Source organism: Schistocerca gregaria, chromosome 3 (genome assembly GCF_023897955.1).
Source record: "Schistocerca gregaria isolate iqSchGreg1 chromosome 3, iqSchGreg1.2, whole genome shotgun sequence".
Taxonomy (NCBI): Eukaryota; Metazoa; Arthropoda; class Insecta; order Orthoptera; family Acrididae; genus Schistocerca; species Schistocerca gregaria.
Window position 1 is genome coordinate 652,055,564 of NC_064922.1, and position 26,380 is coordinate 652,081,943.

The following is a 26,380-nucleotide window of genomic DNA, read 5'->3' on the forward strand; positions in this document are numbered from 1 at the left end:
ATATTTTTCAAGAATTATAAGCAGTTTTCTTAAATGCAATTGCCCTCAATTTTTTTAAAATCACTGTACAATATGTTTAGTTCACGACAACATAAACAAAACAGGATATGACAGTAATCCATGAGCAGGGCAAAATGTTCAAGTTCAGCAATATTTACTATTTGCATTATAATTTTTCCGTAGGTTATAAAGAGGGACAGCAATAGTGTAATGAATAACTTCTGTACATTAGGTATGCCACCTATAATAATTAAAAAGGACATACTTAGTTCACAGTAGCTGCAATTTATTTATCTTACTGTAACTAGTTTCAAGTGCAGCTCATCATCATGTGATAACTATACTACAAAATCTAGCTCTCTGGGAGAGATCCAGGTCAATCAACAATGTAGGAAAAGACAGATTGCTACTTACGGTAAAGAAAACATGTTAAGTTGCAGACAGGCACAATTAAAAGACACTTACATAAAGCTGTCGGGCACATCCTTAATCAATAAAAGAGACACACACACACACACCACTCAAACACACGCAAGCAAGCAAACCTCATGCACACATGAGCGCCAACTCCAGCATCTTGGGCCAGAATCCAGGTTATGTACATCAATTATTAAACCATTAAATTAAAAATATAGTATAGGTAAAGAAAGTGTACTCAATGACTATCATATGATGACAGTGCTGACATTTTTGTCTCTCAAGATGTTTGCATTTTAGGTAATATTGTTCCGGAATACAGTAAAGTGCCGGCACGCCAGTCGGGAACATTAGAGCAGAGAGGGCTGTGAAGTAGACATCAGCCAACTGCACACGAACAAACCCCTCTCTAGGATGACAACCCGATGGCAGTGCCCTCAACAAGAAGAGTACATAAGTGCCACACCACCTGGCCATGGCCCATTTGAAGACTAGCCAGCTCACCAGCTTTGACAGTGACACCAAGAATAGGCACATGTATAGCAGTGACTTAGGAAATGTATTTCTTCCCTTGTATTACGAATTGTATATACTGAACAGATTGCTTATGTTGCACATCGCCCTTTGCTTGTAATACAAAACTGTAAATTTATCAAAGTTAAGTATTGTCATTTATTTTCTGTAAATAAAATTCATTAATATGATTTGCTTGAATTGTTGTCTAGCGATCCAAGAAGCAGGTTTCCTAGGCACCCCACATTTGACAAGTAGGCAGGATACAACAAATATGATCATTCCCATACAGTTTTATATGAAATAAAAGCATTGTTTGATGAAGAACTCCACTTAAGTTTGCCGAAGGAAGATGAATAAAATACATTGCAACTAATATCAAATTATAAGATATCACTCTTGGAATGTGGAAGGGAAATATAGCTCTGTACCTAAAAGAGTACATTTTCATCCTTGGGTTATGAAGAGTGGAAATCTTTGGCAGTTGTTCTACTCAAACACATTGTGATAGTAAATAGATTACTTATGACATGGAATGAACAAACTGCAAACATACCAATTGTGACTGAATATTAAAATAGTCAAACCATTTGTGAGCACTGTTATGCATATATAAGAATAAAAATCTCTAAGATATTTAAATAACAAACAATGGGAAATCCGGGATGGAAAAAGGACAATATCAGTGGTCACAAACAGTCTGAAAAGCTTGTAAGGTCATTACAGCATAAGCTGTGCTGAGGAATAATTGTTAATAAAAAAATTCAATGTGTCACACCATTTTGGAGTTAACCACCACTGAAATACTCATCAATTGTGTGCTTTAATGGTTTCCTAAAACCAAACAAGAGAGTGGTACAAAATTTGGACATGGGATGGTAGTAAGGATCGAATCTGAGGCAACTCTAAGCAGTCTTGCGCATTGTTATCTACACTATGAGAACAAAGGACCACTTCAATTTGCGCACGCAACAGTCTGATGATTCTCACTTCAGTGCTCATTAACTCAGAAACGATGCAATGTACCGAATTTTTTCTTAACAATATTTTCTCAGCACAGCCTACCTTGCATCACCCTTACAAGTTTTACAGACTGTTTCTGACCACTCTGTAATATATCCATTTCACAATATTACATTTAAAAAACAAGTTAAGAGAGCCCAACTGCTGAAAGAGAGTGTAACAAAAACTACAAAGTTTCTCATACGTTCATAAGTGGCTGTCATATGGGCATGCAACTGCTAGTAGCCAACAAATTGACAGACATAGAAGTCTCATACAAAAAAAGCAATGCCAGAAGCTTGCTCATTCAATAAAGTGGAATTAGAGTTGAATTACCTCTCTCCAGAGTCATGTATCACTACTTCCTTGTACACAAAACTACTCACAAAGACAGAAAGAAAGGACAGAAGATTGGGATTCAACAACAATATCATCAGATATGGAGCAGATGCTCAGATTGGGAAAGAAAGAGGAAGAAAATCAACACTGTCTTTTAAAACAAAAGGCATCCCAGCATTTGTCTTAAACGATTTGAGGGAAAAAATATTTGGGTGATCAGCAATATGAACCACTGTCTTCCCAAACAGAAGTCTTGTATCTTAACTACTGACAGAAGGCCCTACAGACAGACATACCTACAATCACTCCTCCTTCGAATCCAGACCTGAGATATAGGAAAATTGGATAAAATGCTACTGTAAGTTACTTTTGTAAAAATGTATGAAATATCTTTTTGAGAATGGAGGGAAAAGGGTTTTCCTATTACAGTAGTACAAGATTTTAATAACCTATCAGAAAATCTGTAATACCTACAAGAAACAATGCTGTTTAGCAATGTAACATTTTTGCAATCTCTTTAATGGCATTTTTGAAAACTAACTCTGCCGGTGGTGAATACAGCGCTTACTTGAGTATATCTTGACCATGTAATTTTACTGTACACATTTTGCAAACTCCAAAAGGTTGACAAATATTCCCAAATTATGGTAAGAGGTTATCTGCATCACCTTACTTTGTTTTTGTGATTCTGTTTTCTCTGTCTATCACTAATTCTGAGGAAAATCAGCATTGGCCGTATTTTGTTGTTTTATTGTCAGCATATGGCCAATGCTGATTTTCCTTCCAATTCTATCCACTATTTGGTCGCGGTGCACACAACACGCCATGGAGTCACCAATCAACTAATTCAGAGTTCACGCACAGCGTGTCTTTACAGAATGTTTGCCTACCATGCTTCAACACAGTTCTATAAGGTTTTCATATTTATATTAATATTTAATGTTGCAGGGAAGTTCTGGTAAAATGTAAATACGCAGTGCAACAGAATTAAAGGGCCTCTTTTCAAAACCCTGTAATTCCCACCCATTGTGAAGTATAAGTTTGAAATTTAGCTCAAAAGTGTATGTGTTGCCAGCCAAACCCGATTTTAGGATGAATTAGTTTCACCTAGGTTGAACTCGTCCATCCTTTTACCGATAGGATAAAACAGATTAGCCCAGGTCAAATTGGTTTATCCTAGTTAGAATTTACATGCTTTAGGATAAACTGGTACATCCTAGTCTGAACTAATGTCGCTGCCTGTATGAACGAGGAATCCCCGAGTCATCTGTGGCTTGCACTTCGCAAATGCTCTTCAGTCGCACTGTTCTCTGTTTTGAACGGTATTTTGCAACGATGAAAGTGTGTGTTAAGTTGCTGGTTATTTTTAAAATATTTTATTACAATTTTAGTATAATTATTGTGAGGCATTTCATCATGGATGAGCCTTCATGTAGTACACAAGCCAATCAAAAGCTGTGGGGAAAAAAGTTTCTGGAGGAAATTTTGCAGAGTGAAAAAAATGGTTCAAATGGCTCTGAGCACTATGGGACTCAACTGCTGTGGTCATTAGTCCCCTAGAACTTAGAACTACTTAAACCTAACTAACCTAAGGACATCACACACATCCATGCCCGAGGCAGGATTCGAACCTGCGACCGTAGCAGTCGCACGGTTCCGGACTGCGCGCCTAGAACCGCGAGACCACCGCGGCCGGCTGCAGAGTGAAAACAAAAAGTCTTCTCATTATAATGTGTTATCAGTACACGAATATGCAGATTTGGTTAAACAAGTAGAAGGTGCTGAGAAGTTGGAAAAAAGGAAAATTGGTGATGTGATAAAACTCATTGCACAGTGTGAAGGAAATTAACATACTTTGTTCCAGCTGATGGACTTCATGATGTGATTGACACAGGTCATGTAGCTGTCGGTCATGGTGGTCACAATAGAATGTTAGCTGAGACATCAAAAAAATATGCCAGTATGACAAAGGGAATGTTATGCCTCTATTTATCAATGTGTGATGTTTGTCAACAAAAGAAGACAAAAAAGAAAAAAGGGCTAGTTTCAAAGGCAATTCTCCATTTGAAAATGAACAGCAGATGCCAAGTCGATTTGATTGATTTCGAAACACAACCAGACAGGAATTTAAAATTCATTCTAGTTTACCAAGACCATCTCACAAAATTTGTTCTCCTTCATGTGTTAACTTCAAAGAGGGCTGAAGAAGTGGCTTATCATTTGAATGACGTATTCCTAACTGTAGGGGCACCATGCATTCTTCAATCTGATAATGGTAGGGAATTTGCCAATAATGTTATAAGTGAACTCGCAAATCTTTGGTCAGAACTGAAAATTTTGCATGGAAAACGAAGGCACAGACAAAGTCAGGATTCTGTTGAACATGGCAACCAAGACATTGAAAATATGATAAGTCCTTGGTTAAAGGACAACAATTCGACACAGTGGTCGGAAGGATTAAGGTATGTCTAATTCATGAAAAATTGAGCTTTGGCTTAAAACAATCACCTTACAAAGCATTATTCGGAATCGAACCCAGAGTAGGACTTTCCACATCCTCGTTACCTCAAGAAATCATAAATTATATTCAGGATGAAGATGACCTAAAGAAGGCAATCGAAGATGACAGCAAAACTGATCAGTACGAAGACAGTGATGATAACATTGTGAAAATTGACACAAACGACATTCAAAATGCTAGAAAAATTGTGACAGACAAAAAGAGAGAAGAAAAGAAGGAAAGCTTCCTCTGACAAATCCCATCCACCAGCTGACATTGGAGACAATGTAACCATACCTATTCCAGATGTAGATAAAGGTAGAGGCGACCTTCAAAACATAATTGGAATAATACTACGAAAGACTGACGAGGGACTCTACAAAGTTGGCACCAAACAAGGAGTATTTCAAAAACATTATTGCAGGTATGGTTTTATTAAAATTGTCCATAATTTTTGCAATACAATAGTAAAAAAATATTTGTTTTAACTTCTATTTTATTGTTTTTAGAACAGATTTCACTGTCTGCATTCAGAAGTTTTTAGATGTGTGAGATATTAACCAGGATACTGAAATATCTTTAAGGACTGCAGCCACAAATCATTCTGTCGGATCAGAGCTAGGCTTCGGGAAATGCAGCTGCATGAAAAACTGTGTACAACACACAAATACAACTGTGTAAAAAAAGGTACTTTGCAATTCTAAGTGACACCAAAGTAAATCTTGCAAAAATAAGTAAACAAACAAATTGCAGATAAAGTGATTTCTGTGGATGTATATATATGTGAGTTGATCTAGTGATGGATGTGAAATTACTGATTACTTAATAAACAACTTTAATGAATTATACTGTCTATTTTATTTCTATTCCTTTATTTGGTTTCCAATGAAAAGCTTATAGAAGTTACAAACTAGGTGAAATTAGTTCAGACTAGGACGTACCAGTTTATCCTAAAGCAAGTAAATTGTAACTAGGATAAACCAATTCGGCCCAGGCTAAACTGTTTTATCCTATCGGTAACAGGATGAACAAGTTTGACCTAGGCAAAACTAATTCATCCAAAAATTGGGTTTGGCCGGGAACACATACAACCTTCCTCTCTAATGGTGCAAAAACAAGGTACTCTGCAATACCACCCTCAGGCTCGACAATGCTTCAAACAGCAAGGTGTCAACAATCCCGCAGCTCAAAAGTTCATGTGACTTGTAAAATGAGTTAATGACATCACATTGGCACCAAACTTCATCATAAATCTGCCCAACGCCACCGTGGAGATGTCACAAGATGGGAAAATCATCATACCCCCATTTACCCACATGTCACTCCTTCTCTCAATGCTTTTGAGATGGAGGTTATAATCACTACAGCCAGTATTGAAATTACATGGCTTTCTTATAAGTGGTTAAGCAAAACTTTCCAGACACACCAACACTCATAATCAGCCTGCCAAAATTCAGTACTGGCACTTTTTAGTTGTGTGTGTGTGTGTGTGTGTGTGTGTGTGTGTGTGTGTGTGTGTGAGTGAGTGAGAGAGAGAGAGAGAGAGAGAGAGAGTATTTTATTGTATGGCACATGACTATGTAGCGTGTCATGAAATTTTTAACGTGTTCTGTAACAATTTACACTAAATTTTATCACAGTACACACAAGTGAGCGTCTGCAACAGTTGCAAACTGTCATACCTCCCTTCTAATAATCTGAGCAATGGTAATAACTTTAATTCCTGGTTGCTTCACTCTTCCACATGCAGAAAATAAAGAGTAGAAGCACCCTGTTAACATGTACAGTTTCAGTGTATATACAACCTAAATAGGTATTTGCCAAAATGTTGTTTCCAATACACAATGGATAGACTTGTTATTAGAAAAGAATGATTCTCCTTGCTATGTGTATGTAGCTCAATAACAGTCAAGTATGATGGGTACTTCTAGTAGCTTCAATAGTGTTAATTGTGTTGGTCAGATAATAATTCAAAAATCAAGATACAAAGCATTGACATTCATGCTTAAACTAGTGAGATAAATGTGATTACATTTTGCTTCACATATTCCACAGAACTAAAATCAAACATTAAAAAGTGTAGGTAAATATTGTCACATATGAAGTCCTGCATTACATCACTTCTCAGTTTTGTGAGAAAGTGTACCTTGACAGCTTTTGTGTACTTATTACAATGTTATTTGCAGGAAACTATACTTGAGTGTTTATTATTAATTCTTATGTTTGTTTCTACTACAGGAAAGTAATCGTCAAGTTTAGTAGAAAATCATTTCAGTATTTCAGCATTTCTAACATAAAGGTGATGGGACAGCCTGAAAGTGTACTGGACTGTAGAATTTGTCTATCAAGCAATCTGTCACATAAAGCTTAACAAATATTCTTAATCAACGTGAACATCTGCCAAAAAGTATGAGAGGCTTTGGAGAATGGCTTCTTCGCAACATCACTTCTTATGAGAGCTGTTTTCCACAACATGTTTAGGTATACCAGTTGCTATTAACGTACTTTATGACCCCAAAATTATTTCAACAAACTGAATTTAACTGAGTTCTAGAGTTCTTTGGTGGTGCTATTATTTATAATCTATATTTACAGTGAAGCTATCCACATAAATTATGTAATCTCTCAGATTTCTCAGCGTAATTCTTTACCGGGGTACTTCTGGGTGTTCAGCCAAGTTGTAGTTTCTAGTTTATGCACAACAATTTAATGGCTATCTTTACTAATATTTAAAATCTTTCGGCAAAGTCTGTGGTGCTCACGAACAGGCTTCTGGAGTAATTGGAGGTAGAGAGCGGCAAAAATGAACCGCAGATCTAGAAGGGGAGCTTATCAAGCCTATCACTCCAGCCACCTTTTACCCTGACTAGAGATGCCCGGTCCAGGTTGAACAGACCTCACGTCATCCTGGACGGACTGGAATGAGGAAAATTCTCCACTAGGGCTGGTGTCCAGCGCTCTACTTGTTAGACTAACATGGTGACTTTCAAATAATTTTGTGCTTTGTATCAATCAAGCTAAACAAAGCAAACAGCAATACAATTTGCAGGATATCTGGAAACTACAATTCATTTGCAACGAAGACTAACTGCAGCACATTTGTGCCAGCAGCCTCTCAACTCTAGAGCAGTCTACTTTTGTAGTGCATCAAACGTTTTTGTTATGGTTTCATGGTTTCCTTCAACTCCCCCCCCCCCCTTTCATTACCAAATTAATTTGATGCATCTAGAGAAGTACTACTTTAGTCAAGCTGTGCCATAAATTTTAATTTTCCTGAAATCACTTAAAGAATTTTTAAAGATTATTGTGTTGGAGCATCAGTTCAGTCTTAAAAAACCAGGAAAAATCAGCACTGACACTTTGAAGTATTTAGTTTACATTCATATCAAGCATAGTTCTGAGAAACAAATTATTGTGGCTCATATGTCACTGTCTGATTTAAGTTCATTCCAGTTTCGGGACACGTCCGTCAGTTAAGTAGCGTGCACTGACCCTGCATAATTTCCTACACCGGCTGCATGCCACACAAAGAAAAAGACATAATGAGAAATTCTTGCATGACTGACTGAGTCCCAAGGACTTATCATTTGCGTAAAAGAATTTGGCCTAAACAGCTTCTCCACTTTCGCCGTCTACTAGGCTGAATTAATAGCAGATAAACCCTCCTGTAGATTTCATTTGGGCACTTGTGGAAATTTAAAAAAAAATCTGAAAGTCCGGTAATGACAATACTTCAAGCTTCTGTAAACTTTAAGGTGGACTGTTGGTGGAGCCACTCAGTTTTGTGGAAGAGCTGGTTGCGTCATAGGCTTTCCACAAAGTCAGCAATGTGCCACTGTAATACATGCGATGAACTACATAAATATTTTTGAAAAATAGTTTCTTTTGCTTGCGTTTTTCCACTTTTATATTTATTATAATGACTAATTATTGCTTTATAATGCATAAACATATAAAAACCGTGTAATTTCATTACATCTTACAAGCAATGTGGATGAGAGGCAAGACGCTCGAATTCTAGGGTGAGTGGAAGAGACTGAGATTGAGGAAGACTAGAATTCTAGCAAGGAAGATGATGTTCTGAAAGAGCAGGACTATCGGTCTGTGTCTTGGCAAGCAGTAGTTCCAGATGAGGTAACAAAGTAGTTTTGAATTAGCTTGTGATGAATCATACTGGAGAAGCAGGCAAGTTGACTATTACACTTGCATAGATGACGTTATCTGGTCCAAGACTCCTCCTCGTAATACAGGAAGGATTAAAAACCATAACATTTGTATATGTGCCTCCTCAACCTAAAGGAAACGTGTAACAGAAAACTATTATTGAAGACTGCATCCACCTTTTTTTTTACCACAGTAACGTTCACCTGATAACCAAATGTACCAACATAAAAACATTTCAAGAATAAATATCCTCGATACAAATACGTTAAACATACAGCTTAACAAGGTGGTGATTTCAAGTCACTAATGAAACTGAAATTGATACTGATACAGGAGCTCAGCAGAGACCAGAAATAACAACATTCTACAACAAGAACAGAGATCTAGTTGATAAGAAGTGTTTGCTGCATAACAAGCTCCAAAATTCAAGATGTCTTCTTACTGTATTTTCCAATCTGGTGAACCTTAGTGATCTCAATGCAATTTGCATTTCTGAAGCAAACCAAAACTACATTGCCATTCTTTGTCAAGAACTTTTAGACTTTTCTCTGGCTTGGATGAAGTCTCATGATGTGAATATAACAGGTGCTCTGGAGGCAGGTGGTTGTTTTAGGATGACTCAGCCCCCCCATTAAGCAATGAGGATAGTGCTCACAAGTACATTTTTAAAATATATATATATAATTTTACAATGGTTACATGACTTATTGCCCCAAAAGGTGGTGCTTTTTTTTTTTGCCCAGTCCCTGATGAGACGTTCAGCCCTCAATATTGATAAATATTTGGAGATACATAGCTCAACATAATTTTTGGTTATAAGTTTGCAGGGTTGGGCTATGACTGTTGAGGAATGAATACATAAGTGGTAATTAATAAAAGTGTTTTTGCAATAATTTACACTTTCATACATTGCTTATCCAACATTTTCCTTGTGTCAACAAGAGTTTGGATAATAACACAGCAATGTTGGAAAGGGTGAACACCGCATACAGTGATAAGTCGAAACATTATGACCACCCACTGCCCACTGCATCAACAAAAGTACGTAAACAGAACGGACGTGGACAGTGGAAGATATGGACTGCAAATGGGGAAATCCACTGAGATACGCAACTTTGACAAAGAGCAGATTATTATTGTGCAGAGCCTTTGAATGAATATCTCGAAAACTGTGAAGCTGGTGAAATGTTCACAAGCTACTGTCATAACATCTACAGAAAGAGGTAGAACAATGAAACTACCGTTAGGCGCTAAGTGGTTGGGCGTCCACAACTCTTCACAGAATGTGGGGTTTAGAGGCTTGTCTGCTCTGTAAAATAGAATAGATGGTGATCTGTGGCATCTCTGCAGGCACAAGTGTTTCAGAGCACACTGTTCATCACACATTGTTGAACACAGCAGCCAACTCTTGTGTGTTCGTATGTTGACCCAATGGCAACTTCAATTACAATTGCAGTGGGCACATGACCATAGGGATGCAACCGTTGTTCAATGGGAACATGTTGACTCTTTGGGTGAATCACATTTATGCTACACTAGGTCAGCATTTGTCTGCACAAACACTGTCATTGGGGTGAACAGTAGCTCGGAATGTGCAGTGTACCACGAATACAGGCTGGTGGGCGCAGTATTATGCTGTGGGAGACCTTCCCCTGGGCTTGAATGGGATCTGTGGTAGTAAGCAAAGACATGCCGACAGCTGCGAACCAGTTGCATCCTTCATGTTTGATTATGTCTTCCCCAACGGCAGTGTTATCTTTTAGCAGTATAACTTTTCATGTCTTGGGGCCAGAACCATGCTACAGTGGTTTGAGGAGCATTATAGTTACCTCCTGTCAATATCTCAGCAACCATATTTGCCTGTATAACCTGCGGAATCCATCTGTGTCGCTATCGGGCAATATGACTGTGAACGCAAATCATTTGCCTATTATTTATGCGAATTACATGACCTGTGTATAGACATCTAACGCCACATACCTCCACAAACCTACCAACATATCGATGGATCTGTGATACACAGAATCAGAGATATTTTTTTATTCCACATATGGACAAACAAGCTATTAAGCACGTGATCCTAACGTTTTGACTCATCACTGTAGAACACAATGCAATGGTCGATATTTTGCTATGACAATGTAAGATGTTGTCCTCAGCTACAAGTTCACAGGGCCGAACTACGACTGTGGAGGAACAAATGTGTAATTGTAATTCATAAAAGTGTTTCTACAATAATTTACACTTTCATACAATGGTTATCCAAGGTTTATCTTGTCTCTGGGATGCATGGATAATGATATAGCAATGTGTGAATGTGTCAGTTCCGCAGTCCAATTAGGTATTGATGCTGAGCTGAAGTATATCGTTATCAACATACACAAATTTCTTGACGAGGTGATGGAATCTGCATGGAGAAATACTGACATTTATGAAATCCCACATAAGTATTAAAAAATTATTTATGCCTACATATGATTCTTATCTATTGTGTTTGTTTTTCTCTCAGAATCGTAACACAATACTTATCTACTGTGTTTTATCACAAGAATTTCAAACCATCCAGCTCAGCTGATGTCGTTACTACCATCCTACTCTGGAACCATCGATGTTAAGATCACTTTGGCCTGAACCAGCACTGCTGGCTTCTTATGGTAATCAATTGATTAGCAGCAGTTTCTTGGCCCATCCTACTATGGTCAATGAGCATCAGGTATCCTACACACCAGCTTTGACTTACTCAGTGATTAGACACATATTTGGGGATCGGATCTTGTATGCTCACATTGAAAATTCTATAGTTGGCTACTGAAATCTCATCTGTTCCCTAAAAGCATGTATACCTGCTAAAAAGTGTACTATTAATGTATAAAACAAAATGATGACCTCTGCTTTGCGTGATCACTTCTGGCTTGTGAAAGGAATTACAAGAATCATCTGGAGCGTATGTCTCGATACCAAATGCTTCATGTTGTGGGACTGCGACTCTGACGGTATTGATATCTCCGTGAAACTACAGGAGATATCGAAATTTGAGAGGATGAATCCGATATATTTATTCAAGTTTACACCCAGGGTGAAATCAAGCCAGGGATGAATAAAACTGTCGGAATCCTTCATTACTCCAAAACCACCGGTCAGCACCCAAACCTATAAATTTGTTGTTATTTAGTCTGGGGGAGCAACAATGCTACTGCTGGACCAAGAAGATGTCCTGCCTAATGTCCTCCCAATTGTCAAAACATAAAGGCACACAGCATATATCCCCTATGTGTTTCAACATGTTTTCTTCGAGCGAGCAATTCACAAAGTATCTGATGAAATGCTCTACACAAGAAATGATACATATGGATATGGTTCTTCAAATTTAAGAAATTCTGCCACCAAGACCATATCCCCTTTGTCTTATACACTGAAATTGTGTGATTATAGCTCGTATGGCGTGCTGTGAGGCTCACTCCACTGCGTCACATACCACATATGAGGAGGAAGTTTTGTGTGCATACGGCTCAGGTCCATAAGTTTTAATCATACACCAGAGAAAATACTGAAGATGGGTGCTCCCTGAGTTTGACCAATCTCCATGGAAACTCATGTGATTTATCACATCAACATTACTATGACTGACTTGCAAGAAAATGAAGCATTATACAAGAGACCAGTTAACAACTAAGTTTGTGGCCTGCCTTTAGGAAAAAAAAAAAAAAAAAGGCTGAAACTCTGTATAGGTTTCACTATCATCTAACTGTAAAGTTCCGTGGTCCAGCACATAATGCATATAATCTGAACTACCAACGACCATGAAACACACCCTATTTTTTCCATTGTTTTAGCAGGTATGACACTCATTTCATTGTTGAGCACTTGGGTGATTTTGGCTTGAGTCATGATCAAGTTAGCATCCTACATACAGTGCGGAAAATATATTTCATTTTCTAAGCAAATCACCCCAAATATTATACTGCCCTTCCTGGACTCGCTAAAATTTTTGCATCTGCCACTCCAAAAACTGGTTGAATCCTTGCGTCAGGAGGGATGTACACCACTTGAGCTGCATATCCCAATGATGCTTAGTTTCAATTCATGATGAAGAAAGGGTCTTCCCATATGACTATCTGGAGTCAGTGGAGAAACTCAATGAAACCACACTGCCCAACAAAACCACATTTTTCAGTAATCTTACAAGAAATGCTATAATGATATTGGCAAGACTTCAACATTTCTGATTTAAGGGAGTACACAAAACTTGATATGGACACAGATGTGTGCTTATTTGAAGAACTATTTGAAAAATTTCGTAGTGTCTGAATGGAAATACACTTGATGGATCCTACATCCTACTACACCATGGCAGGACTATTGTGGGATGCAATGGGTGAAACCACAGAAGCCAAAATTGATCTCTTAAGCAATGTCAATGTGCTGTTGTTTTTCAGGCAGTGGATTTGTAGGGAACTTTTCAAATGTGTCTACAGCTAGGCCAAGGCAAAGAAACTGCAAATGGTTGTTCAGTTCAATGAAACATTTCGAGCATTTACAATACTTTGATGTAAAACAATTTATGCAGACATCTCATGCAACTGCGCCCGTGTATTGGAGGGTTTCGATGGCAGCCATTGTGATGAAATTGTCAGATTAGGTGTTTTAAGAGATGTGGTAGTGGAGTCCGATACAGGATATGATCGCTGACATGGCATATCCTACTAGTTGGCATGATGCACACAGCGATTTTGTGCTATGTCTGTAGAAACAAGTTTCATGAAATGGGCCCTCTCCAAGCTGATTATGATGTAGGTAGATAAATTGGTTGCTTTAATAATTAAAGGGCCAAACTGTATAATCATCAGTCCCTCCTATCTGGAACAGGCAAGTCAACAAAACTGCACACTAAAGAACAGCCTAGTGTGTGAAACTAATGGGAAAAAAATCCCAAGGTCTACAAGTCTAGAGAACGGAACAAGGAAGGAGAAAAGGAAGAAAGTCAGTGCCCCATCCAGTGTGCAGCCAGAGGTCCTCAAACGTAGAAAGTGCAATGAGGGACATATACCCCTTCTACTTAACATGAGGCACCCCACCCATTAATACACAGAAAAGATAAGCAACATGGATAGGCCGAGAGAAGCACAGGAAAGCGCGGAAGAACACCAAGTCAAACAGAAAACTCAAGAAGAGGAAGAGAAAAAGAACAGGTAGGGTGGGGGCTGGGCAGGCCATGAAGCCCAGACAGCTAGTACCTGCTCGAGGCAGAGGAGACAGCAGGGTGCTCTACCAACACCTCAATGAGCCGACCCCTCAATGGGCTGAAAAAGCTGAGGCCCTATAACTTACAGATAAGGATGAACCACCCCCCCACCCCCCTTTTTCATTAATAAACTGTAAAACCAGGTCATCTGCTGAGGCATCATCTGATAACACCAGGTGTAGCAAGTCAGTAAGATTAAGAGTCTGCCACAAGGTGGCTAGGATAGGATAGCCCAACAAAATGTGGACCACTGTCAAACAGGCATCACTGTGACAGTGGGGCAGGTTCTCACAATGGAGGAGATGAGCTTAAGTCAGCCAGGTATGGTCGATGCTGAGCTGGCAAAGGACAATGGAGTCTGTGCGAAAGACACACATGGAGCATCTCCACAAATTCATGGTCTCATTTACTACCAGTAGTTTGTTAAGTGAAGTGGAGTATGGCATTCTATATTACAAATCCGTGGAACCAGACAGCATAAGGCGAATCAATGGTCTCATCCGGAATACCAATCTCAAGAGGCGGCCTCCCGGTAGCCAATTTGGCCAGCCTGTCATCGACTTCATTGCCCAGGATAATAACATCACCCAGGCTCCGGACAAGACAAGACAAATACCACCAAGCATCCACATTGTTTGTGGGCTAAAAGAGTGTCCTAGATAGTCAGGACAAAGGGTTCCTGGACCTTGTGATAGGTCAAGATTGAGCTGTTGACGAGCAGAGATGTACATGAGTAGGCCAAAGGCCACTGATAGCCATTAAAAAGAGAGGGCCACTCAGAATACTTTTATGAAATTTGTGGATAATGCAGTTTACACCAAAAAGATGGAGAATGTTAGACACCTCCACAAAATTCACTTAACAATGAAATATGATGGGCGTTACAGCAAAAATAAAAAATAAAATAAAAAAATAAAAAAAATAAAACCTATATCGCCGGACCAGACTTTGAACAGGCCACAATCTTCAATTAGGAATTCATCACTCTGGAGATGGCTAAGGTTTCAGTAGAGTTAAAAAATCCTGTTAATGTCAATACGAGTATATTGGACCTATCCACACTCCACATGTACCAATTTTATCATCAGTTCGCAAATACCGATTTTGAAGAACAAAAAGTATTGTATATGGATATGGACATTTCACCTCTTGGTTGAAGGGTTGCAATTCATATGAAGTAATAAGTTGCCACCCCGACATATTTGACACGTCTGGATATGTGGCCGATAATCCTTACGGCTTAATGTCTGCCAACACTGTACAGTGCCAACCAAGGGCGGTCTACAGGTGTACAACGTGCTGCCGCAATGACTCTCCATGTAGATGATTACTCAGAACACCTGCTTGGTGGTGTTGGCAGTGCTGCGCATACTCTTCCATATATGGTGCACCACCATCTGCTCATCCGCAAGAGGCACCAAGTTAAAATTCAATCAAGGGACCATGTGATACACACAATATCACAGCTGAAAATCGGCCTGTTGCCTCATGACAATAAGCAGTTCATTTTTTAGGACAGAATCTGAAACCTGCCATTCTCATACTATTAACCTGGGTGATAGAGAGAGAGAGTGGAGGTATTTATTTGTAAAAAAGAATTAACAAAGGGGGAAAGTAAAGGGTTAATAATACTTACATTCCACTCCGTGAGTCATTTTTTATTGTCTGGCGGTTGCTTATCTCTGCTGACACTTTATGATGATCTTTTCGCTACGGCATACAGAGCACAACTGCTGGGTCCATCTGGTGGCTAGCATCCCCAGACTCTTTTGGATTGGAAGGTAGTGGTAGGTGAAAATACCTGTTTTGATTGTGGTGGCCATATTGGACCATAAATTTTAATGACAAAGATATGGTTAACATAAATATAGTGATGAAGATAAGGTTGACATAAATAAAGCAACGGTCATCTTGGTAGTCATCAGGATAATTAACTGGCTAATGAATTAAATCCTAAATAAAAACCAACATCTGCCCTTCAACCAATAGGATCAAACCACAAAGATATAAATTAGTTGATAAATAAACACAGAATAACAAAAGAAGTGGCGTAGTGAGAGAGAGAGAGAGAGAGAGAGAGAGAGAGAGAGAGAGAGAGAGGGGGGGGGGGGATGATGATGACAGGTGCAGTTTGTTTACATAAGGGTCATAAATCATTGGCTCAGTTCCCTCTTTGCACTCCTACTTACTGATATCTAATAATGTACAGAGGATCTACAAAAGCGAATAATGCAGAAAAATTAAGAACTGAATACAGAGTACCCATTGACAATGGCACAAAGGTACTGAAATATGTTTGGGTTTGTATAAAAAGAAACAGTTGTATGCATAACAGCTGAAACTAAAATCCAGTAACTTTATAGCTGTGTTTTCTTCAGACAATAACTGTGATAGTAAGGTCAGAATAATATCTTACACTTAACGTCGTTACTCAAAAGGCTGCTCGGGTTATTATTCACGAAAATACCATCATCCGTGTGCCTTCAAAGGTGATAGAATGAGGAAAAATTGGGCCAGGTGCGAGTAGAGCCCGCGTTCAGAGGGTTCCGTACAACCTTAATTATGTATTATTGGCAGTTCATCCATCTTGATACGTATACCTGTTCCTGAGAAAAAGTGTTTTTAACAGTCGGACCCACAGACGGATGGCAAAGTGATTCTATAAGGGTACCGCTCTTCCCGACTGCGGTAGAACGGATTTTAAAACAAACGCTTTATAGGCATCGTGGCTTATAGCCGTCGTCACGCCATTACTGCGCGGTGTGTTTTGATGTTACTGACTGCCACTGTTACATGCTCTCTTATGTTCCCCATGAAACTTCTGCATGTACGATACTCATCTTTCCTTCCCCACTCTGCGCCTTGAAACAGTTCACGTACCGTAACCTCCCATTTAAGAGTGCTTCCGTCTCTGTGATGCTGTATATCTATCTCACTATTGTTAGCAGTGATCTTAATGAGCTTGGACGTTCAGACTATAGCCATAAATTAACAAGCTCCTTAATTTATGTGGAGTTATAAAAAAAAACGTATTAATTTTAGTTTCCAGACGATATGGGATAAAAGTTATTTGTGTCTCTGGGTTAACAAGACAGGAAACTTGGTTACATGTCTATTTTATTTTTACTTTTATAAGCACGCAGCATTTCTAATCTGCTTCCGCTAGTCATTGTTACTCCATTTTTATGCCTTATTTTATATGAATGTGTTAACCAATTGGCATAGTTCACACATTACTTCTGCTCTTTGTAACTAAAGTGCGTCATTCGTTGAGATTTGACATTTTCTGTTTTCTACTCCATAATGTAATTTAGGCTTTCCTGAACATTTTGGTATATAATACATTAAAATGAGACAACGGTGAGGCCTTCAAATAATATTTTAAATGTTGACGTGTGATTGTCAAATTTCGCGGCTACGCATATACTGTCAAGTTCAGCAGTCATATCTTGGGAATTACATAGTCTAGAAGGCTGTGAATTGCTTTGTTTTGTGACAACCGCTAAGTCTCAGAAGTTGGCATTACGAATAAACAATACTAGTTTTCGTTGAAAGTGGTGTGATTATCGGCTATTGTTATAGTACGCTAACTTAATTACTTTTTATACTAAATAAAATGACTAGAGAAGATGAAGATGAAAAAAGCTGTGCGGAGCACTTTCTTTCATCGAATATCAACCGATGAAAAGCCATGCTATGCTTTGTGTCCACCTCCACCAAACACTTGGTGTAAATACAGGCAAGCTGAATCTTCTGGCACCCTGCATGAATTTACACATATACATTATCATCCTTTGGCAGAAATGGAGGCAATCAAACCTATTAATAGAGATGGAAAATCCTGAGCTACTAAAGAAGTGTATACATGGGAAGACCCAGAATGTGAATGAGTCCAATAATGTTGCGTGGTGCTGTGTGGCGACTTAAGTTTCTGGAGAAGTTAGGGGTAAGATTTGGGCAGAACACAGCTAAAGGACTGCAGCAACTGGATGAGCTTCATGTACGCGAAGCCGAGTTAGGTGCTAAGCAAATGAAAAACAGAAGCAAGAAAGCAAAATATGAGGCAATCACTGGGCTGTTGTGACACTGAAGAAGACACAGACTTCTAGTGCATAAAAGATGCAGAAATGTAAGTCTGCATAAGAATTTGAAATAAAAAAGTTTTTAAACTTAAATATCCCTGAATTACATTTTTTGCAATAAATGATCCGTTTTCTAAAAAAAAGTACTGATGATGAAATTTTCACGACATGTCAAGTGTGAGATTCAACAATACAGAACTAGAATAATTGAAATACCTGTGTTGGTTTGTTTTTATGTTTATTTATTTACAAAATTCTGTCAAAAAATTTAGTGTTTGCAAAAAAAAAACATACCTCATAATACAATGCCTACTGACATTAACGAACTGAAAGTAGGGTAAATTATAAAGTGTTGCGCGATTCTAGTGGGAGTCGCTTACGAGAGATCGTATTTTGAAAAGATCCCACTTCAGCGGAGTTGTCCGAGCAGGTTGCAGTATTACGTCGTTGTATATCATTGGGTGTAGTTGGTATGTCTTTGTAGACAGTCTTTCAGCTTTCCGCACCGAAGAAAGTCTACCTGCGTGAAATCAGGGAACTGCCGGCCAAGGTACAAGTCCTCTGCATTCAGTCCAACAAAGTGAGAACAATTCGTAAAACATGCCGCAGGTTCTTCCCAATTCGAAGAGAAACGTCTTCCGGCATCTGTGGAAGATGGTCTGTTAGGAGGTTCCGATACTCGTGTGCGTTCAGTGTTCCATCTATGAAAAACGGGCCTACGAGCTGATGGTTCAATATTCCACACCAGACGTTTACATTCTATGGACGCTGATGTCCCACCTGACGAAGCCAATGGGGAATGTCAATGTGCATGTTTCGGTGGTTTACCTGGCAATGATTGGCTTTTCATCACTAAATAAAATACATGAAATATCTGGAATATCTTGTCTTAATGCCCATGTACAGAAGCTAACAAGATCCTCATATCATTTCCATGCAGTTCTTGATGGAGAGAGATGTGACATGGATGGAACCTTTGTCGATGGAGAATGCGTAGGACGACTCACGAGGTTGGCGGAAGCAAATGTGAGGATGAACTGCAACAGCAGAAAGAACGTTCATTAATTTCCCCTCTTTTGTCGTCGCTTGGTTCCTTCAGTTACGTTGCCTAGGTGCTAAACAACCACTTTCACGTAACTTGTTGAAGAGGTTGATAAATAAATACGTGTCGAGATAGTTGACGTCTATTTGGGCATATTGCCGCCAACACAAAACAAGAACGAACTGCATTCTTCCTACACTCTCCACTTACCATGAGCATGTAGACTTCTTCTGCAATGACCGACTTGCAAGTCGCACTGCACTCAAGGAACACACAAAAATGGTTCAAATGGGTCTGAGCAGTATGGGACTTAACATCTGAGGTCATCAGTCCCCTAGACTTAGAGCTACTTAAACCTAACTAGCCTAAGGACATCACATGCCCGAGGCAGGATTCGAACCTGCGACCACACAAGCACACTGTAAGCAAACGTAACTACATTGTACTTAGCAACTATGCAAGTTGAATGACAAAAACAAATGTTGGTGTGGAAACTTTGCGCAATACGACATCTCGTAAATTATTCGCACTAGAATCGTGCAGCAAGCACCACTGACCTTTTAATTTCCCTGATTTTAGTTTGTTGATATCAATAGGCATTGTTCCATTTAAAAAGTGAATGTTTGCACAAAAAATATATTTTCTAAGTGTTACTACAATCTGTTTGTTAATTGGCTAACTTCATAATCCTATAGGGGAAACGATGTCAGCAAAAATCTCGCCAAGTTCTTGACCAATTTACCTCATATTTTCACAGTACCCTAAAATAAACACTTGGACGAACACAGGCTTTATATATTTTAATATATGTAGCTACATCTACGGGTCTTGTAAGAAAAGTGATGAGCTTGAAAACTGTGTGCGATCTGGCAACGCTGTGTTGTTCTACTTGTGCAGACAGGTGTGTTCATCACCCCTTTATAGATCGCTGTCGCGAATCATTTTTGCAAGGCCGAGAACACGTTGAAGATGATCCTCGCTTCCATTATCAAATTACTATGATACCTCAAGAGATGTCCTATTTTAGTCAACCTGTGCCACAAATTTCTTTTCTCCCGAAAGCAGTTACGGAATTTTTAACAACTATTGGTTTGGAGCATCAGCTCAGCTTAACAAACCAAGAAAGACTCGGCACTAAGACCTTCAACTTCAAAACCCGACGAAAACATTGAACGTGTGCGTGATCTTGTGAGATTGTTCTCACGACAAACTGTCAACTAAGTGTTTCACAAAGATGTCCTTGAAAGGCTCCGGAAAAGTGCGAATCGAATGAGACTGGCTACTAAAACACAAATGGATGCTGCATTATGACAATATCCCATGTCGCAGAATTTCTGACCTCAAATGACACTGCTGTTGTCCCACAGGTCCCGTTTTCACACCTATCTGAGTCCTTGTGACCTTTTTCTTTACCCGAATTTGAAAAATGTCTCAAAAGGTCGTTATTTTGGCCGAAGGGAAATACTTTGAAGGGGACCATATTGTTGCACCAAAAAAACTCTGGAAGATTAGATATTGATCTCATTACTCTTCTCACACACCTCATACACTATTATATAAAGACAAGACGTTGTTTAACTTTTTACCAAAAATCTCGAATAATTCCCGACTGATTTACATAAAATTTTTACATGATAGTAAACGTTCGGACGGACACAGGCAACCATATGTTTTAAAATAATAGTTGTATATAAATATTAATGTACTATATACGAGGAAATATTGTTATTAAAAATCTCGAAGTTCTTTACCTATTTACGTCGAATTTTCACATTATACTCTATTAAAATTTGGACGGTTATAGACTTAACAGTTTTTGAATCTATGTAGAATATAAATATATAGTTGGTGCAAGAGGCAAATGATGGTGTGACACATCTCGAAAAGATCTTGATCGATTTACTTCACATTTTTGCGAAATACTGTAGCAAACATTCATATTTTCTTAAACTACATGTAATAGGTTTTCTGTTAAAACCGACTGCGGAAAAAAATTGCTGTGATGTGAAACTGTGTGGTTTAATTTTCTTTCTGGCAATCAGTAACTGCTATATCAGGGGATTTAAAACATTAGACTTTTTTTTTCACTTTTCATTCTCTGCCTTGAGGGGGCAAAGCAGGTTGTTTGATCTTCCTATCTGCCGTTCCCAACCACGAGATTTTACAATTTACTTTTTAATTACATTTATTTTATTTTTATAATGCAATTTTCATTGGATATTTTCACCAATTTACAATACAACGTATTTGGCAATTTAACAAAAATACAGTAGTTTACGCAGAATAATTAAAAAACGGAGATTTAATATAAAATGACATGGTTTCCTTTTCCACTTGTTGCATTTATGCATATACATATTAGTTACAATTTACATTTACAATTATTCATTAAAAGAGCGGGGGGGGGGGGGGGATATTTCTGGGTTTCGGTTTGCGAGTTCCTTGACAGGGCCGTGTTCCTGTGGGGTGGTAGGTCTGTTGTTATGTTCATGTGGTAGCGGACGCGTGTGTGTGTGTGTGTGTGTGTGTGTGTGTGTGTGTGTGTGTGTGTTTTATTAATTTGTTCTTTCATTTAGGTATGGGCAATTGTGTGGGAGGATGTCGTTTACTTGAATTTTCGCCTTCTGTTTGTTCTACGATTTGTACTAATTATGTCGTCGACATCTGGCCTTTTGTCTGGTATATCTGACTCTCAGCCTGCGTAGCCTGGCTTGGAGGGTTTCTACTCTGGTTTGCTTCGCAGACTTGGTCAGTGGGTGTTTTATGTATGTTAAGTTGGCTTTAGTGTGGAGGAGTCTTCGCTCAGTGCTGAAAGGGATTGTATGTGTGTAGCAAAGGTTGTGTACCGCATCCCTGGATGCGGCCTTGCACTTATCGTATTAGTTTTGTCTGAGTCCCTTATACATAATTTTAATTTGCATAGACAACAATGTGCTCTTTTGTTTTATTCCTCGATAGTTTTAACAGAAAACAGGAAACTTGTATTTATAGCACATTAGCTTACGATCAGAATATTACTACGAAATCTGAATCCGCCGAAACTTTGTATCTTACACGCTCGCAGATTAAAACCATGCGATATACTGTTGAAGCTACTATCGACACAGATCCAGCAGTTGGTGAGGTCTTTCTCGTACACAGTATACCAACGATCCCAACTGCTTTAATCATTCATTTCATGCGACTACAAATTCCAATCAAGGCTTCTTTTGCAACATCAACAAAAAGGCTCAAGAGGGGGGGGGGGGGCGGGGGAGAGGAGGTGGAGGAGGAAATGAACGTAGAGGGGGGGCGGGGGAGAGGAGGTGGAGGAGGAAATGAACGTAGAGGGGGGAAGGAGATGGGCAGAGGGAGAGGGGAGGAAGGAGAATGACAAAAAGATGGAGGAGGTGGATGACTGAGGGAGGGAGGTGATGGACAAAGAAAGGGGGGAGGAGAAGGAGTCAGAGAGGAGGAGGAGGGAGGAGGTGATGGACAGAGAAAGGGGTAAGAAGGAGGAATCAGGGAGAGGGAGGAGAAGAAGATTATGACGTACATCCAATTCCCATACATATTTAGCACTAGCGAAGCAATGCCAGATTCGCTAGTTTTGCTATAAAATCAGCTTGCCCTCAGGAAATGTACGATTTTGTTAGTTGCTATCCTACAGTATCCTATAGTCTGCAACTATCTGGGGTAAGGCGATACGAAGGTCGACGGCTCGTCTCATATCAGCCAGCAAGGCAAGCTCAGTGAGGTTATGCGCTATCGTGAGATTACTACCACAGCTGCACTGGGGGCACTACTCCTGACGTAAAAGGAAGTGTGGGTAAGTATGGTTATGGCAGAAACGTAATCGTCACAGAACAATGACATTTCTTCGAAAGACTTAGTGAGAAGTGTGCACACCTTGGGGCCCCCTGATTGCTCTCAACTTGTGAGTTATGTTAGCCTGACATTACATATTCCAGGGTTTTCAATATGGTACCACAGAAGCAGTTTTAGATCTGTACCCAGTACTCCCAGTTTAAATTCTTCTCGTGTGGTTGCTTCTTTAGATAATTTGTTTGTTAGTTTATTTCTCAGAATACCAACGTGGCTCGGTGCCCATATGAATATTGTGGTAGTTCTGGAGATGTGGAGGTCAACTAATAGGTCTTGGATGTCAGTGATCAAAACGTTTCTGGGCTAGCGCTGAGATAAGCGAAGTACCAGCTGGTTCACTCATTTTTGGGCGATTCGTAAACAGTCTGAATTGGTGGCTGTGAAACAGAGACGAGTAACATGAACGGGTTGACATCTGTCAGATTGTGACTACATAGTTCGCCAAGAGTTGCTGACGCCTGACTCTCGTTGGTTGAACACCAGCTTTCAACAGGACACTGTCTACAGGGCTCGTATGGAAGGCTCCAGTTACAACTGCACACAACTGTCGTAGACAGAGTATAACAAATTCAGTATTGACAGTGCTGCTGACTCGTAGACAACGCATCCATAGTCCAGGTGGAATAAAATCAAAGCTTTGTGGAATCTGCGCGTCATGGGTGCTTCTGAGAAATCTGAGGGTATCAAGTTTCTTGAAACAATATGCTTTGAGCTGACGCACATGTGGTAACCATGTCACCTTACTATCAAATAAAAGGCCAAATGACTTAGATCGTCAAGGATCCCATTTCCCTGTACACATTGGATTTTGGAGATAAAAGCTACCTGAATCCAGAACAGGATGTCTGTCCACCTACTTTGCTTTCCATTTCTAAGTCCCATTCAGTTATCATCGTCGAACACCATGTTTCATCTTCTTCGCATCTCTCACACAGCCCCAGTCCTGTGCTAAGCCGACATCTCTTACTCTGATTCTCTACTGAGTGTATTAACGCATACCATCTCTTAGCGAAGAACGGAGGACCATTCTCTGACATTCTTCCTCTGTAGTTAGCTGCTTTTTGGTTAGTGAACACTTATTTCTCTCTTGATCAGAGTCGATTTACTTTTGACAGGGAAGTTATTGATCATATTTCTGTAAGCTACGCACTGTTGTTTCAGTTGCTTTTTTCTGACTATTTTAGGAACTAACTGCCTGCACCTTATGACGAAAATCGACGAAGTCAACAGATTTTCCTTCATTATGAATGTCTTCTGCGCGCTAATTTGTCGCGTCCTCATTTCCTTACTCTATTGGGAAAGAGACCAAGATCAACAGATACGTATCGTAATTATTAACAGGCCGCTGTCGTCGGTAAGATATACATTTCAGAGATTTCAATCACAGATGCTGACACCGTATTTTTCATCCTAATCTATCACTCGGGTTAGGAAAGAGAAAGAAGCACTCTGACAAACTTTTTCCTATTTCTAAGGTCCTCCCAGGTAGCTAATAAATCCGTCCTGTATTTAGTTAGTAAATTTATTGAAGCACTAACTAAATCTTGCAAGAGTCAACTAAGAATAGCTTTAAAGGCTTCACTAAATGGAAGTATTTTTGGTATTGTAACAAATTTCCCTGTACACATTACAAATGCACGACGTTGTCAGACGCAATTCTACAGTTAATGAAAAAAAATGGCTGCCTGCAACAGACTGCCATTAACGCGGGAGAAAAAACTATGCAATATGCAGAAACTTGTGATTCTTCTCGAATTCCATGTAAGAAACAAACCACTGTCAAACATAACAAGCTCTGCAAAACTTTATGTGACGGGGTATGATGATTAAGCATGGCGCAAGAACAGGGCGAGTTGAAGTTATCAGTAGAAGCACTGTACGTCCCTCCCCCCCCCCCCCCCCCCCCAAATAATATTTATATAGACATGGTGCGAGAGCTGACGATGTACAGCTTCGGGTCAACAGACTGTACGTGTCTATAGACTTAGTTCAGCACCACTCCGCTACATAATTTAATTTGGACGATAGCACAATAAATTACGTTCTACAATACCGCTACACGATGATTTAAAAGCGCTATAAGAGGGTGGCTACGTGGACCTGGCATATCGCCATTTTTTATAGGAGGAGATGGGCTCCTACGAGACCAAGTTCTCTGTGAGTATACTCGAGTACACTACAAAGCTCGCCGAACATAATATGAGTCACCCTTTTAACAAAGCACATGGGTCGCTTTGGAGTACTGTAGATGGTGTGGAACTGGTAACCTTCCACGGCTGATTTAAGTCACTGGCAGCGAAGGTGTGCTTCGTGCCAGTCGGTTGTGTGAAATCGGAGCAGTGTGTGGGTCGATGTGGAGAAGTGACAAAATGAAGGAAAACTGCTGCTGTGTTTGGATGGCCCATGATTGCACTGTGAAAACACTGCCCAATTTGTTCATCTATAAACATGGACTGTCAAAGACGTCAACAACAAAAGTGGCCGTAAAAAGATCCAAACAGACGAAAAGAAATTGCTGCTATGAGTGGATGCAGGTTCATTTCAACCAGTTTCCAAGTGAAGACTTCAATCGAACTGCATGCAAAAAGCGTATGGAGTCGGGTACATCGCAAAAGGGCATTGCTCAAAACGGCATGTACAACTGCATGTCTTCAATGGGCCAACAACACAGAAAGTGAATAATAACCGGCTTGAGGCGTGCAGTGCGGTCCGACAATTCACAGTGTTCTCTCTTTTCAAATGATGCATGGCGTCGACGATTCAATGAGGCGTTTAACTCGCAGAACGTGGGTGGTGCAATTCAGGCCAAAAGTGGTTTCTGTCATGTTCTGAAGGTATTTTTCTTACCACGACTTCGGTCCACTCATTCATGTTACCGTGAAGAAAAGCCAGAATGTATACTGCAACATTCTTGGTGACCAAGTGTTGCTCTTGTACGTATTCATGAGTGTATTGTGGACACTGTCGTCACCCAAGATGAGAACAGCCGTGTTCACAGGGCTGCACACATATGTTCCTGGACTGACAAACATTCAGGATCCAGGTATGAATCAGCCGATCTCAATCCAACAGAAAATGTCAGCCTATTCAGAACACCGGTTGGAATGTAGTACACAATATCCTCGCAAATTAGCAGCTCTACGAGATCACATTACCAGTGGGTTCAGCTGGGCACGGGTTACCTAAACAAACTTGTGGACTATCTGCCTCGCCGA

The 26,380-nt window shown here is 39.6% G+C and overlaps 1 protein-coding gene and 1 long non-coding RNA gene across 6 annotated transcripts in view; one reads left to right on the forward strand and one right to left on the reverse strand.

Moving 5' to 3' along the window:
- LOC126356106 (uncharacterized) overlaps positions 1-1,049 on the forward strand; it is a 28,951-nt gene extending 27,902 nt beyond the window's left edge. Inside the window, exon 3 of the long non-coding RNA XR_007565591.1 lies at positions 718-1,049. This is a non-coding gene — a long non-coding RNA (uncharacterized LOC126356106). The remainder of the gene's footprint in view (positions 1-717) is intronic.
- Positions 1-26,380, reverse strand: part of LOC126356100 (glycerol-3-phosphate acyltransferase 1, mitochondrial) — a 387,533-nt gene that overhangs the window by 191,327 nt on the left and 169,826 nt on the right. The gene's annotated exons all lie outside the window — the stretch shown is intronic.